This window comes from Corythoichthys intestinalis, chromosome 17, assembly GCF_030265065.1.
Source record: "Corythoichthys intestinalis isolate RoL2023-P3 chromosome 17, ASM3026506v1, whole genome shotgun sequence".
Taxonomy (NCBI): domain Eukaryota; kingdom Metazoa; phylum Chordata; class Actinopteri; order Syngnathiformes; family Syngnathidae; genus Corythoichthys; species Corythoichthys intestinalis.
Window position 1 is genome coordinate 24878906 of NC_080411.1, and position 15796 is coordinate 24894701.

At 37.8% G+C, this 15796-nt stretch overlaps 1 long non-coding RNA gene across 2 annotated transcripts; it reads right to left on the reverse strand.

The window, feature by feature from the left end:
- Nucleotides 1-5738: 5738 nt before the first annotated feature.
- On the reverse strand, nucleotides 5739-15205 carry LOC130905688 (uncharacterized). 2 transcript variants are annotated; one of them, XR_009061141.1, is made up of 5 exons: nucleotides 15071-15205; nucleotides 14547-14684; nucleotides 11163-11486; nucleotides 9930-9995; nucleotides 5739-9331 (listed from the first exon to the last, which is right to left on the reverse strand). It is a non-coding gene; the product is annotated as an uncharacterized LOC130905688 (long non-coding RNA). The 2 variants fall into 2 exon arrangements; XR_009061140.1 differs by lacking the exon at nucleotides 15071-15205 and having other exon boundaries at nucleotides 14547-14877.
- Between the last annotated feature and the right edge of the window lie 591 nt (nucleotides 15206-15796).

Below are 15796 nucleotides of genomic sequence, written 5' to 3' on the forward strand. Positions count from 1 at the left end.
TTTTTGCCCCCCTCTCCCACAAAGGTCAAACTCCACCAATGTTTACAAACTGTAACTATAAAATGTACGTAAAGGCTGGTTACAAAATGTAGACGTGCTTGTAACCAGCAGGCTTTGTTTTGAGTTTTATCGCATTGTGCTATAATTCCAAATGGTTCCTTGAATTGGATGGAGTTTTTAGCGGTCAAGTCTTTTTGAGCCATCGCAAAGTTTGCAACGTATGGAGATATTGTCATCTTACTATACAAAAATGTGAAGTAATGGCTGTATTTCCAGTGAGCAAATGCAGCCGTTTGTGATATCTCTGCCTCTTTCATCGTCACGTCCTGATGAGGTAGCTAGGCTATGTTGTGTTGGCCGTACTCTCAGCGCTCACACGGCATGGTAATACACATGACCCATTTTTTTTGTCCTCAGATCAGAAAACGTGACATGCTGTCACTCCCAAACTCAAAAACAACATTTCTATTCGAAATGCTCTTCGTACATGACAACAGTATTCTTCAGTCGATTGGTCATTACTGAAAGTAATCAGATTATCGTAATGCGTTACTGACAACACTGTTGGCCACATACTGTAAGTGGCTCTCACTCGTGCTTGAGGATTTACAGTAGAAGGAACCTTTAAAGATTGCAGTTATAATTCGAGCCAAGACAAAGCATGTGATAACACACACAAGTTTTAGAGGTCAACGTCAAACCTGAGCAAAAGCTAAAATTAAAAAGTACTGTATTGGCCCCAATATAAGACTTTTTTTTTTTTGCATTGAAATAAGACTGAAAAAGAGGGGGTCGTCTTATATTCGCAGTCGAGACATTATACCCATTCACGACGCTAGATGGCGCCAGATATCATTGAAGTGATGTTCTGTCATGACAGATCTCAGCTACTCTCAAGTTTAACCAGTTTGCATCATTTTATTGCAATGTTTTTCCTTATTCAGATTTGTTTCAAGACTACAGTTAGTTAGACCACTTTGATGGTTGATGCAGTTATTGCAATTTTGTTTTATCACAATAGATTGGTTTATTTACATTTCAAAAACCAGAAGCCATTCATTTACGAATGTGATTGCACTTTAGTTTACATATTTAAATGTTCAGATATTAAGATTTGAATGAGGCAAAATAACATGCTTTTTCTCTCATGTTGTTATAATCATTTGCTTCAGATATACTGTAATTATTTTCTGTATAAAAATGAATTTGTTGTTCAAAAAGTCTTTTCAAACTTGAGTCTTGAAAAAGAGGGGGTCGTCTTATAATCAGGGTCTTGTATTCGGGCCAATACGGTAAATATTACAAACGCACTGGTAAGACACCATTTAAAACAAAGACCCGCAATGTTAAGTCTAGGCAGTCAAACTTGCCTTTTATATTTTAAGGCTTACATATTAAAAAAAAAAAAAAAAAAAAAGTAAAAACCTTTGTCCTATATCAGATGATCAATTTCCTCCATGATACACCATTGTCACAGCACTGTTACGACAGTATACTGTCAGCCTCAGGTGCTCTTTTATGCCTTGTCATGTCACCTATTTAAATAACACCTTTTGTAAAACTCGCCACACAGCGAGACATATTTGAATCTCGAATACAAGCTGGAATGGCTTTCCATACCTGCCACTGTTCCAATGTCCCTACAACTTGCCATTCATGTTTTAACAACTGTGACAACTTATGTTGTCTGCTCCTGGTAACGTGGCATTGTGCGGATTCTGGCAGCACTGAATTTTTTTTTTTTTTTAATTCCCGCCCACTTCTACTCACACATGCTTTAAGAGTTTCAACATTTAAAATTATAATAAAATTGACACCATTGGGGAATTTCTCATTTTAAAGCTGTTCCCCTATAATTCCAGGATTTTCCTTGCAGTTCATTTTTATCCCATTCACATTAAAAATAAGGTCACAAAACCTTTTAATTTTTCAACAAATATCATTCATTCCTGATATCACATTCAAATAACAGCTTTACAACATTCTCATCCAAAATTCTAATCGAGAATAACGTTGATAAAATCCAGAACAACGAAAAATTCCTTTCATTCCATTTGACTTTCAATTTGGAGACACACGCAAACAAAATCCCGTGACGAACTCACACACAAAAAAAGTCCACGTACACTCCCAATGACTTTCAACTCTGACACAGCAAAAAAAAAAAAAAAAAAAAATATATATATATATATATATATATATATATACACACACACACACTGTATATATTTACACCCACTAACTTCCAACTTTGGGTGAATTTATGGAAAATTGATTCACTGATGCATTGATTCACAATTGAATCACAAATTGAGTCACTTGATTTTGGGTCACCTCCTGTTGAGCACGTTTCAAAAACATTTCACCTCATTTGAAATGATTACACTTCATTCAATTGCAGCAATCACAACTCCATTTCTACAGAAACTCCATTCTTTTGTTGCGTAGCAGTGATCAGATTGTTTTGTTGAATGACATATGTGGAAACAATGACTCACTGTGCATATTTATCGTCAAACTCATTAAATGGGTGTCAACGCATATACTAGGGTAAAAACAAATTGCGTTTGTGGGCATTCTATTGTCAAACAAACATGAACACCCGACAGAAGGGTTGTAGTTTGATGAAAATACAGTGATCCCTCAATTTTTACGGTTAATGGGGACCAGAACCCGCCACGATAAGTGAAAAACCGTGAAGTAGCACCCCCCCGACCCCCTCAAAAAAACAAAAAAAATGTGCGTGTTCAATGTATTCAGATTTAGCACTGGAAAGATACATGTAAGACACCCCCCCCCCCCAAGTATAATTTTAAAAAATTATAATTTTTTTAAGCACTTCAAATGTAATAATTATGATAAGTTGTTGACATGTTACCTTCCCACCAAATTATTTTTAAAGAAGAATAAAGTACTGTCCTGTTGTAGAAAAATGATTGGCTTTATTAAATTCTTCGGTTACCTCCCTTGGCTGTGACTCTTGGAGTAACAATTGGAAATCACAAACTGCTCAGGTCACTTTTAACATGCATTTATTGCTGCGAACACAATAAATCCAGCTGCCTGGCTCACCACCACACACACAACACCCACACATTCTTCCAGCGCTCACTTATCCACCCGCCCACACAATGCGCACAGAGCCCGTCTGTTCCAAGGCAGTACTTCATTGAGCGAGTCTCCTCAAATCCTCTCACTTACAATGAGTTGCCACAGCAACTGTTTAACAAGTTAAACAATGATTGACGCATGTGGCGCTTTTGAAGGCTGTAACTAGCAAGATCAAACAAACATCTGTCAACATCGTTAACTTCAATAAGCAACTCAGGGAGCAGCGAGAGAGTGCGGGAGGTTTGGGAGTGAGACTAAGCGATCGGCTCGGGACAGCTTATCTGTTTTTTTTTTTTTAATTGGAAAAAAAAAAACGCGATAGACTGAGGGTGCGAAGTTTGAAGCGCGAAGTAGCGAGGGGTCACTATGAGGAGCCATACAAGACATTTTTCATTCTGACCCTCTCACACACATATTCTCCTTTCACATCCATACATATTTACTTTCACATTCATATTTTTACTTTCCCATTCATACATTTTCACTCTCACATTCATACATTTTTACTTTTACGTTCATACATTTTCTCTGTCACATTCATACATTTTTACTTTCACATTTATACATTTTTACTCTCACATTCATACATTTTTACTTTCACATTTATACATTTTCTCTCTCACGTTCATACATTTTCTCTCTCACGTTCATACATTTTCACTCTTATATTCATACATGTTTACTCTCACATGCACACATTTTTAGTCTGTAAAATGTATGTTTGTATAAATAAAATATATGTGTATAAGAGTGAATATATATGTATGTGAGGAAAGTATGTATGAACGTGAGAGGAGAATGTATGTATGTATGAGTGAAAGTATAGTGAAAACGGAAGGAGTCTAGTTGAAACGGAAGCCAGCTCTGATTGGCTAGCTCTGACTGGTAAGCTCTGATTGGCTGAGAACCTGACGCAGGTTACTCTTTATGACGCAGTTGAAAGTGAAATGGGAGACATTTTTAGACCGAGCAACTCTCGAACCTCTTCAACTGTCCAAGCGGGAGCTAATACGACCCGCTCCCAAACTACTGCGTCATAATTAGCACTGTTGGGTGCAGTTGATTGTGTCCTTTGCAGCCACTCGAGACAGGAAGCCAAAGAAGTTACAGTTTCTGGGGTCGACAAAATGTTTTGCAAAAGTCCAACTGCTTGCCAAAGTGATTTTGCGTCCTCTTCCACGCTAACCCTTAGTTGTTATTTTATGAAGAGTAACCCGCGTCAGGTTCTCAGCCAATCAGAGCTTACCAGTCAGAGCTAGCCAATCAGAGCTGGCTTCCGTTTCAACTAGACTCCTTCCGTTTTCACTATACTTTCACTCATACATACATACATTCTCCTCTCACGTTCATACATACTTTCCTCACGAGTGAAAATGTACGAACGTGAGAGAGAAAATGTATAAATGTGAGTAAAAATGTATGAATGTGAAAGTAAAAATGTATGAATGTGAGAGTGAAAATGTATGAATGTGAGAGTGAAAATGTATGAATGTGAGAGTGAAAATGTATGAATGTGAAAGTAAAAATGTATGGATGTGAAAGGAGAATGTATGCATGTGAAAGGAGAATGTATGTGTGTGAGAGTGAATATATATGTATGTGAAAGGAGAATGTATGTGTGTGAGAGTGAATATATGTATGTGAAAGGAGAATGTATGTGTGTGAGAGGGCCAGAATGAAAAATGTCTTGTGTCTCTTAGGTCACTGTACTCTCATTCCTGACTTGTGCTTTAAATACTTGTTCCTATAGCTTTGCCAGTGAGCTTTAGAAGAATGTTTAAATATTGCCACTTGAAGACAAGGAATACAAATGATGCGTCTGCATTTTTTTTTCTTCTAAAATCATTGTTAGACATTTTAGTTGGATGAGACTTTAGTGGTTAATCACGTCAACTTTTAAAAAAAATTTTTTAAACACTTTAGTTTTGAGGTAATCGTAATGTCCTTTCGCACTTTAGCACCTCTGCTGCCATTTTTAACTTTGGCATCTGTTCTCTTGCAATTGTTTGCTTGGTGTGTATCATTTCCTTTATTGTATTTTTAAGCAATATTGTATTTTATTCCATTTTTACATTTTTATTTTAATCCTTTTACTCTAGCACTCTTTTCCTAACTTGCACTTTACACTTGTATCTTTGTAGCTGTGGTGATATGTGTGCTGGAAAGCCAATTTCCCTGAGGGAACCTTCTCAAAGGATTAATAAAGTGTACTGAATGGAATTCATAAGTATGAAGATCACAATCAAAGGCAGTTTAAATAAAAAATAAAAAAAATAAAAAATAAAAAAATCACAACACTTACATATTGTCAGGAATACGCGGGCAGGCGTGTGGACCCAAATGCAGGAAAAGGGAAGCGAGGCAGAATGGCGGTGAAAAAGGTTTTAATTAATGCCAACAAAAAACAAAGTACCAACAAAACGACTGACGAACGACCAAAAACTCTTAACAAGAGTCAGGCTAACAAATCAACTAACTTTCAAAGCAGGGCGAGTAACACGCGAAACTGGGGGAAAAACAGACATGAACGTGTACAAGTACATTGACAATGACGCAACAAGGAGTGACAAGAAACTGGGTGCTTATATATATATATACACACACGCAGACAAGGGGTAACGAGACAACGAGGAACAGCTGGGTAACAGTACGATGCAGATTGCAGGTTACACTAGGAGAAGTCACAACAGGTGAAATCAATGGGCAATCACAGAGAAAAGTCACACTAGGAGAAAACCAACACAAAACCTAACACATTAACATGAAACATCTGAATTAGGTTTTAAAACAGATTTATTACTTGATATCCAAAGTGCAAAATGACACAACTTTCTATATACTACAGTTAGCGTAATAACATTCAAGAGGGGAATTAACTCTGGTGCATCTATTGAAATATTTTACATCATTTCACTAAACATGAACTCATAAGGTGCATATAAGCTTAAAAGAAGTATATATATGTACAATAAGAAGGCACTCAAGGCGATGCAGCAGTCCATTGAATAGTCTAAAACCTGCTGTCACTTTGTGCTGCACATTCAGAATGCAAACCAGCTCTCTTTGCATGAAACCAAGTTTGTTTAGCACACAGTAACGGATTCTTTTCTTAGCTTGAAGTGACAGTAAATTACAGTAGAACAAATGACACATTACATTACTTTTCATGATGAAGCCTGGACGCTATTTACTTCAGTAAATAATAAAACAGCCAAACACAGTGAAAAAGTGACAAATGGAGCGGTATCTATTAAAACAATGGTATTCTCTCAAAGAATTGAAACGGTAAGAGGACATATTTCCACCTTTGAAGGGTAGGAAAGGAACCAAACAATCTCTTGGTCGAGTTTTCATGCTGCTCAACTTGTTGACCAATTGACAAGTGTTTTGTCACACTTTCACATAAGACACCTAGTTTGCTATATAAAGTGCGTTCACGCTTTTTCCATGGCCAGGAGGCTATCTTCTTTAAAGCAAGCTATAAACATAAGTTGCATTTTTTGAGAATGTTGGTCTTGGGGATGAGACGTGATTGTTAAGGTTGGGCACTAAAACTAGTCTAGCGATTTTTTTACATCCAATGCTTTGCCCTGCAATCCAAGCGAACAAAAGAGGCAAAGTTTGGAGAACAGTGTGTTAATAGCTGGGCGGGTACGAGCAGGCCCATAACAGAGACGCAAGCTTAGTCAAGGACTACATTGTCAAAAAAATAAGTATACTGTTTTATTATTTTGTAAATATTCATATTTAAAGAGTGGATTGCTTGTAAATATTCTCATTTTTCAAGTTCATTTGATTCTCACGGCATTAAATCGATCACAACTGGACTTTTCTGGTTGTTTTGAAGGATATTTCACTTCTCTTCATTCTACAGGGCGTAGTTAAGACAGTACATCTTGTTAAATGATCGAAGTCTCAGGTGTCAAACCTGAGGCCCAAGGGCCAGATCCTACGGAGTCCCTAAAGTGAGATCAACAGAAATAAAATTAAAGCAATCCGGATGCTCAAATTTCTGTCGATTCCCTTTAGGGCAGTGCTTCTCAATCATTTTCTGTTATGCCCACATCCAGGAAGACAAACGTTTCGTGCCCCCACTAACTCTCTGCCCCCAGAGTAAATAGTATAATTTGTCTACAAAATTATTATAAGTACACCTCTGCATAACATTGCGTCCTTTTTAATATTACATTTTTTAAAAAAGGTAATATAGATTAACAATAAAGTACAACTTTATTAACATTGTTTTGTTTGTAACAGAAAAGAAAAAGCGCAACAATATTCCTGAATGAAAAAATAAAGTCATATCCAAACTAAAAATACACTCAAGGTACATTTTTTGACCATATGGTACTGAAAAATAAAATTTAATAAAATAATAATTCAAATTGATTGGCAACATTAACTCATGAGGACAATATGCCTAACAATTTGACTGAAAAAAACATAGAACAAAAAAGTAATAGGACAGAGGGCAGTTTTTATTTTTGCTACAGGCAGTATCAGCTCCTTTTCTATGCTGCGGTGGTCATTTTGCCCCGAGTAACTTGGTATTCCACCTTATATGATGCTAACAGTGCCCCCTGCTTTTCTGACGTAACACTAACAAAGCAGGACGATTGCTGGCAATATTCGGCACATTTTCGTGGCTTAATAATGTGATTGCGAACGACGTCGTAATTGATTCGGCTCCCCGCTGTCCGCTGCAAACATATTTAGATAAAGTAAACAGACTGGTCTTTCTCAGTCTCCCACAGTTTTAAAATTCAAAGCCTAACGCTACATACACTTCATCATATTTCCTCGTCTTAGCGTGCCACCCACTGAGTGGATGTGCAATCATATTTTATTTTAGTACGGCAAATATGTTCCCCAAGGTCACATGCACCACCCCTGGCATCCCTCTGCGTCCCCCTGGGGGAGAAGTACTGCTTTAGGGGCACCGTAAATTCCGGTTTACCACATCGTTTTGTCGCTCACATGTTCGCCAGCTTCATGTTTCTCGCCAAAATAGAATTCAAATACAATTTCTAGGGGCCTTAATAAAGGATCGAGGACTGCAGAAATCAAAAGATTTTGTACCATTTTCCGATTTAGAAAATAATGCATTTTCCTTTCATATTAAGTTGAAAAATGTTTTTCCTTTTTTTCTGAACTACAAATACCCAGTTTCCTTTATCAGAAAATATACGAATATTTTCTATCAGGCTCTAAAAAAAGATTTAGACAATTTTTAGTTAATATCTATAAACTATTAATTGACTATTAATTTGTCAATTCATTTGCTAATCCAATAGTTGTCTATATGACTGAATGTCAAATGAAACGATAACTATGATGTGGCCTATGATAAGACAACCAGAAAAGTCCAGTTTCGATTGACTCAATGCCTTCAGAACAGAGGTATCAAACTACGGTCCTCGAGAGCCCCTATCCAGCTGGTTTTCCATGTCTCCCTCCTTCAACACACCTGACTCAATCAGGACCGTTCGGGCAGAGCTTGCTGATCATTTGATTCAGGTGCGTTAAAGGACGGAGACATGGAAAACGAGCAGGGCGGGAGCTCTTGAAGGGAGTTCGTTACCCCTACCCAAGAATAATTGATGGACTGGCTTTCCTAATATTTTATTATTTTTCTGCTTTAAGTGTTAACATTGTAGTCTTATTTTTTTGTGATTTTCTTTTTTTTTTTTTTTGTGAATACAAGTGCCCTATAAGTGTAACTTTTACAGGCTTGCATCTTCAGTGGTAAATTCACCTGGCAACAAAAACTTTTCATAAATTTGTGTTTTGATTGTATCAATCCAAGCAGAATTGACAGTTTAAAATTTTCTTGGCACCAGAAATGGCAAACAAAACACACACAATAAACCCTCAACTCTAGCTAATTGCCGTGGCGATACGGTTATGGTTGGTGTGTGGGCCATCAAATGTACCACACACTATACAACAGCAATATGCAGACATATTTTTCATATGAAAATATAGATAAATAGATACAACTTGACTTCCAGTTGGCTTTGAATAGATAAGTTATCTGGCAGTGTCATTTCATTACCAATGTCAGAAATAGACAGCCAAATCAGTCACAGTACGAAAGCTTAATTCAGCATTTGGGTTGAAGGGTCAGCCTTGAAACAAAAAGGTCCACGTTAGTTCATTTTAACGCTGGAATAAAGCCAGTTGCAGAAGATGAATGTTTGATGAAGGTTCTCAAATTCGCCTGAATGAGAAGAAAAATAGAGTGTTAGAAAAATTACCATTTAAAAGGTTGCGGGAACATGACGATATCCTGGAATTTGTTTTCAAAACAAAAACAATCGCTTCTCGTGAAAGGAACAAAGTGTGAACGTCTTGTCATATTCTCAACATGAACTAGATAACAATGAAAGGGAACTTCAGTTTAATTCCTCAAAAATGTGACTAACAGTTTGAGTTTAAAAAAAACTAAAAATGCATTGAGGTCGCATCATTACGCGAACTGTGCCAGTCAGCAAATATTAGCCTAGTGAAGAGCGATAAGCAGTTCTTATCTTGAAATTGTAAAGTGAGTCGTCTAGTAAAATGTGAAAATTATTGTTAAAATACAAAACATTGATTGAAGCGTAAATAAAGGGTTTAGGATGAAAAATTGATTCACTATTTATGATTACCTCTACCAAACAAGAGCAAGTCAACCAACATCTCAAAACATTGTGTCCGTCTTTGGAGGATTTGTTGCATTTTAAAAGTTTTGGGCCAAGAAAACAAAATGTGAAAACTGACAAACTGTCAAGACAGCAGGCTTAACTTACGCAATCGTAATTCTGTAGAACACATACCTCTGGTGTTAGTGTGAGAGACCAGCTTCACACAGAACTTGTTTCACCTGTTGCTGCATCAAGTCCCTAGACACAAAAAACAGCATTTGAAAATAATCCAAATTGTCCAAGAGTTGTTACATTTTTTTATATAACCTAGGATGTCATTTTCCTAGGTTTGCACATAAATTGGCATTGAAAGTAATTTTTCAAGCTACTTTAGTTGGTTCTTTGGGGGCCCTGCTGCAGACGTGTGGTTTCTATAATATGTAGTTGACTAGATCCAACTTGACTACTCTTTACTCCGATTGGTTGTCGGTGGGAAGTTTGTGAGCGTTGGCAGTGCATGTGGTGACTGACATCGCAGGGACAAGGACTACAATCGTTCTTCAATGACACCAAGCTTTAAACTTCACTTTAGACAAAACATTTCCAGAATCACTACTGAAAGCAACTACAGTATATATGGAATTTATAATGTTCATGTAAAATACTTTTCTACTCCACGCATACTCCACCAATGTCCTGATGAGTAAACAGAGCCTCAACATTTTAACAGAATGCCCCATAAAGCCTTCTCCTTCACCTGGTGCTGCGTCACCAGTAGGTAGATGACGAGATAAAGATAAAGCGCTTTGAGCTCCTTGAAAGGTGGAAAAGCGCTATATAAGTATAACACCATTTACCATTTGATCGAGGGTTCAGGTCAAACACTCTGGGCTCTCTTAACATGCGCCTTTCATGTCCCCATGTGTCCCCAACAGCAGCGCTGTTTCACCTGGCCAATATTTGGCAAAAATACCACAAACGTGAGCCAGTAACAGTCCAAAATTTACTATGTATTCTGCAGAAAATAAAGAGATTGGCCTCAAACCCAGTCCAAGTCAACAGTACAAGCAAGAGCTATGCACAAGTTTAACACAGAGGCCACAGTTACGCATTAGGCTGAAGGTGGCAGTCGCGAGTTAAACATTATAGCACCTTTAAACAATAAACTCAGTTGAAAGAAATCTAATTAGTTGCCTATACAATTCAATCGAAAAACACTTTATAAAAGTTGGTGAGCAACTAGCGGCAAATGTGCCAATATTGGCACTTGATATCTTGGTAAGGGGCAGTGCTGTGTGCACCTTTTGGAGACCTACTTAAAAAGTTTAAAGTTGGGTTTGTTGAATTATTACACATTTTCCCCACATACTTGAGATTTTAAGTTCATCTGCAAAATTGTGAAACCAAATGACTTTATAGCAATACCTCTTCCTCCGTTTTTGCTTCTGTCGCAATTTGGCTAAGATGAAAGCCAGGATGATCAAACCGAAGAGAACTGCCAGCACGCCCAAGGTCAGCGGGAGGCTAAGTGACCCGTTAAATGTTCTCTCACAGGATTTGCCCTGATAGCCCAGGTTACACTCGCAAGCATAGCCAGAGCCGCCACCAGGGGGAAGCACACAAACACCTTTGCCATGGCATTGGAGCTCTCCGCAGGTGGGTAGGCTGTAGTCGATACCTCTTGGCTGGGGTTGGGGGTGAGTTTCCATTGTGGTCTGGGAAGTTGAGGTCAGGAAGGAGGAAGCAGATCTAAAAATAATTACAAAAGGGGAATAAAGAGGGATTAATTCTTGACTGAACTCACCTTATTAGGAACTACACATGTGCAGGTAAGATATTCTGACGGTATGATAACATTAAGCCAAAATATCACTGTTTCACTATATTGCAATTACAACTCTAAAATGTGTTATTTTGAGATATCTGGGTTTAAATTAAATAAATAAAACGTGTTTCCATTGAACAGGATTTTTAATTTACGAACCATATGAGCAAATTGGATCATAAGTAAATTAAAAAAATATTCTAATTTAAAATAAATGCAGTCCTTTAGGTGACTAAATCCTCAGCCACAGCTCATTACTACTATCAAAAAAATAATTTCCAATAAAAAAAACAACAAAAAACGTGTGACTCGTGTATGACAGACTTGCCAGAGAAAAAAACACCAACACGTTTAGCCACCGCTAGACACACTAAACAAACTGAAGTTAACTCTGGTACCTGGTGGGGAAACGTTCATGATGGTGTTTACTAACCTTTAATTTTGTATAAATGCGAAATCATATTGGACATATTGCCTCCTCGGCAGCCACCCTCCGCAAACATGTTTAACATGTTGGTTGGCCCTCTAAACAGAGGCCATCTGTATCTATTCTGTAGCCAAAGTATTCCCATACCAGCAATTTAGTTTTCTTCGATGGGGGCGGAAAAGTTGAGCAGTTTCAACTCTTCCAGCCATCGTGTAGCACAGCTGACTCACCGACACTGAGCAACACCCGCTGGATTATGGGTGAGCCTTGCAGCTGCAAGCGAGGGATTTCTCCATGCATTTATGGGACATAAAAAACAGCTAATACCTTAGGGATGGTATGACGGAAAATGTTTGCGGTTTTGAAACCTTGACGTTTTCATACCACGGTATACCTTGAAACAGGTAATCGGCACGTTTATTAGGAACGCGCTCAATATAGCATCTGCGAAAGGTTTTCTAATGGCAATTTATTTTGCATGACTGCCTGATTTCGTTCGGTTTAAGGTCCCAAGAGAAAACATGACTCGACGCATGTAAACGAGCCTTTTGAATTTTATGCAATGAACGTGTTTTTGCTAATCGAGCCACTGACAGTCACCACATGACTCAAAAATGTGATGCATGACTGGAGGGTAAAAATAGTGAATTTGTGCTTATTAGTTGGTGCCAAATACAAAGTTAAATTACTGTTTGCTAGTCCCTGATAGGATTAAGAGGTATTTTCATTTAAATCATTTAAAATTTGTGAACTGAACTTCCGTACAAAGAAACTTTCCGACAGTGAAATATTTACATAGTTCGTTGGCTGCCATTGACAGCGGTAGACGAAAACTGAGGGCTGGCAGCGAATGAATATTTTAAACCGCTGCCAAACCTCACAGTTCAAATGGATTTGATGTCTAAAAGTGTCAAACTAATAATTACTAAACTAATAATTTACATTCACATCACAAAGATGTAAAGAGCCACATGATTAGAAGTCTTATCATCAATGGCGCTGAGTTACCAGTAATCAAGACGTCAACTCATCAATTCCCACAAGTGATCAGTCTTAATATGGGTTTTCTACTAATCATGTTCTGCGCACGAACGCTGCCATGTCCTACCTTACTCTTTCCAGTCCTATTGTTTAGCTAGTGTATCCCTTCCTCATAGGGTGTCCCCTTGGTTGAGAAAGTTGTGACTACTTTGTAATGCTACTTACTGTACAGTAGGGGTGTGACAAAATATCGATACGGTGATATATCGTGATACTTTGTTTCCCAAAAGGTTATCGATATGCTCCTGCCAAGAATCGAGATATCGTTTTAAAAAGTTGTCAATGTCTAAAAGTTTTGTTAAAAAGGAACCAACAATTTGCTACCAAAATCTTCCATCATAATGGTGTCTCAGTTAACTTTAAGTCTGCATTGACGGTGCTTGACGCCCCATTTCATTTAGACTGGGAACGTTCCTTCATTCGAAACCACAGTCATTCTGTCTGATTTTCAGGGCATTTACAGGTCACTTGTTCATTTTAGGGCATCTACGGGTCATTTCCTGTTGAGTTTGTGTCACTGCCTATTCATTTGGATACTTTACGGGTCACCTTTTTATTTTGAGTTACAGAACAGGACGTGACCTATAAAACACCCCAAAATCGACAGGAAGTAACTGAAAATAGGTAAATGATCTTAAATGGCCCAAAATTACCTCATTACGTTGGCTGCCACTGACGGCCATAGACGTTCAATCCGTTTGAAGTGGGAGGGATGAACATTCGTTCATTCGCTGCCACCCTCTCAGTTTAAATGGATTGGACGTCTACTAGTGATAAACTCATTTCAATTCACAACAGAAGCTTGTTTTTCTGTTTATTAGCTTGTAGAATATCCTAGAATGATTTCCTGAGCAATGAATCGATAATCATTGTATCGCCATATCGTCAGATCAACGTTATCGTGAGCTTTGTATCGCAAATCTTATCGTAAGGTACCAAGAGGTTCCCACTCCTACTGTACAGTCATTTTTCTAAAAGTAAATTACTGTATATTTACCGACACTGGAAGGAAAACCACACCCTGCTCAACAGAACTGAATAGATTTTCAAAAGAATCCAACAAGTCCATTTAAGGGTCTAACTTACTTGCACAATGACCAAAATGTCTGAGTGCCAGGTGTGGCAGGTCCCTAACAAACTATTCCAACTAAAGTCACCAAGATGCGTCAGATGTGAGGTCACCAATCACCCAGCGATACTAAGCGGTTTAGAATTACACTACCAGAAGTTTTTAACACAACATAATGGCAAACGACCAACACTTTTTAGACTCATAATTTTGAATTGTTGGTAGTCTTTTCTCCCCTTGTAAATTCTAGAGACTGAAAATACCGGTTATAGATAAAACTTTAAAACTTGTGCCGACTACCACACCACAATCCATATTTAACAATACACACATAACAAACCTAATCTAAAACAGCACACACTAAAATATAGCTATACTGCATTTCTTAGTCAAGTTTGAAGGATAGGCATTCTTCCCAAAAGCTACAACAGCATAAAGAAAAATTACCTCTTTACCGTTCACACCTGGAAAAAAAATCCGCCGACCCAATTGGTTCCAAAAAAGTGAGATTGCTTTTCTTGACGATTAGCCCTAGTATTCTTGTTCAACAAGAATTAAGTTTAGTTGCACTTTCAGTGGGGGAATCTACAACAAAAAGGGGAAGGGAAGGAAAGCAGAGACCTGTGAATACCTGTTGGTTTTTCTTCTCTTTCAAACACACACACACTCCCCGCCCTCTAGCACATATAATCTACAAGTGAGTCATATACACGGTCATAAATGCTATCATTACAGCAACATCACAAGAAATTTGAGTAATCAGTCACGTCATTGCTGATCAACATTCAGTACTTATAATAAATAAAAAAGCAATATTAGCCAAAGAGTGGGTGGCGGTTGGTGGTGTATCTAAGCACAGTCATTGCAGGCACTGAATCCAACCACATGAAGGACATATACTGTAAATCCTAAAAACAAATATCTGGGTGAATAACAACTGATACATATTTTGCTCAAACTCACAGCCTTACCTCTAGGCTATTATTGGGGTGAGGAGATGAAAAGAGGGCGGCTGTACTAAAGCGAAGTGGCAAGTTGGAACAAGACTTGTGTTTAGTGACCTGACTTGTGGCTCATGCAGTCCATACATTCCTCTAGAAGGTTTTACTTTAAAGCCAAAATAGCCACCTGACTTAATTCATCACTACATTCTTGGCTGCGAACAGCGGAGTGAAAAATCAATTTCCTGCCACATAGCAAAGAAAGCAAAAATTAACAAAGCGGGATAAAAATGAATGCCTCATCCAACTTATGGAACCCCAAAAGGGTCAAAATTTAATACCATTTAGAAATGAATGCCATTTTGATAATTGACTAACATGTCCCTTAAAAATTGTAAAATAAGCTAATTTTATTATGACAAAGATACACAATAATAAAAAAAAGCATTTTCCACAAGGTATTTTTTGGGCGTTTTTCAGCACGAGATTTTACAAGGGTTTTTACAAAAAAAAAAAAAAAAAAAAAAAATTGTCTTTTTCCACAATGGCCTCATTTCATAATGTCGATTTTTGGCACAATGATGCGTGCTGTCAATCAACTACTTAAGGCGGAGTCAGTTAAAGGGATTGGCTGGATCTTTGAGTCTGGCTAGCTGTGCTAGTATTTGGTAGCTGCACTTTCAGAGTAACTCAGAACTTACAAACCGGTTGCATAATAATGAAAGAACTTTACCTCAGCCTGAGCGAGTATTTCAG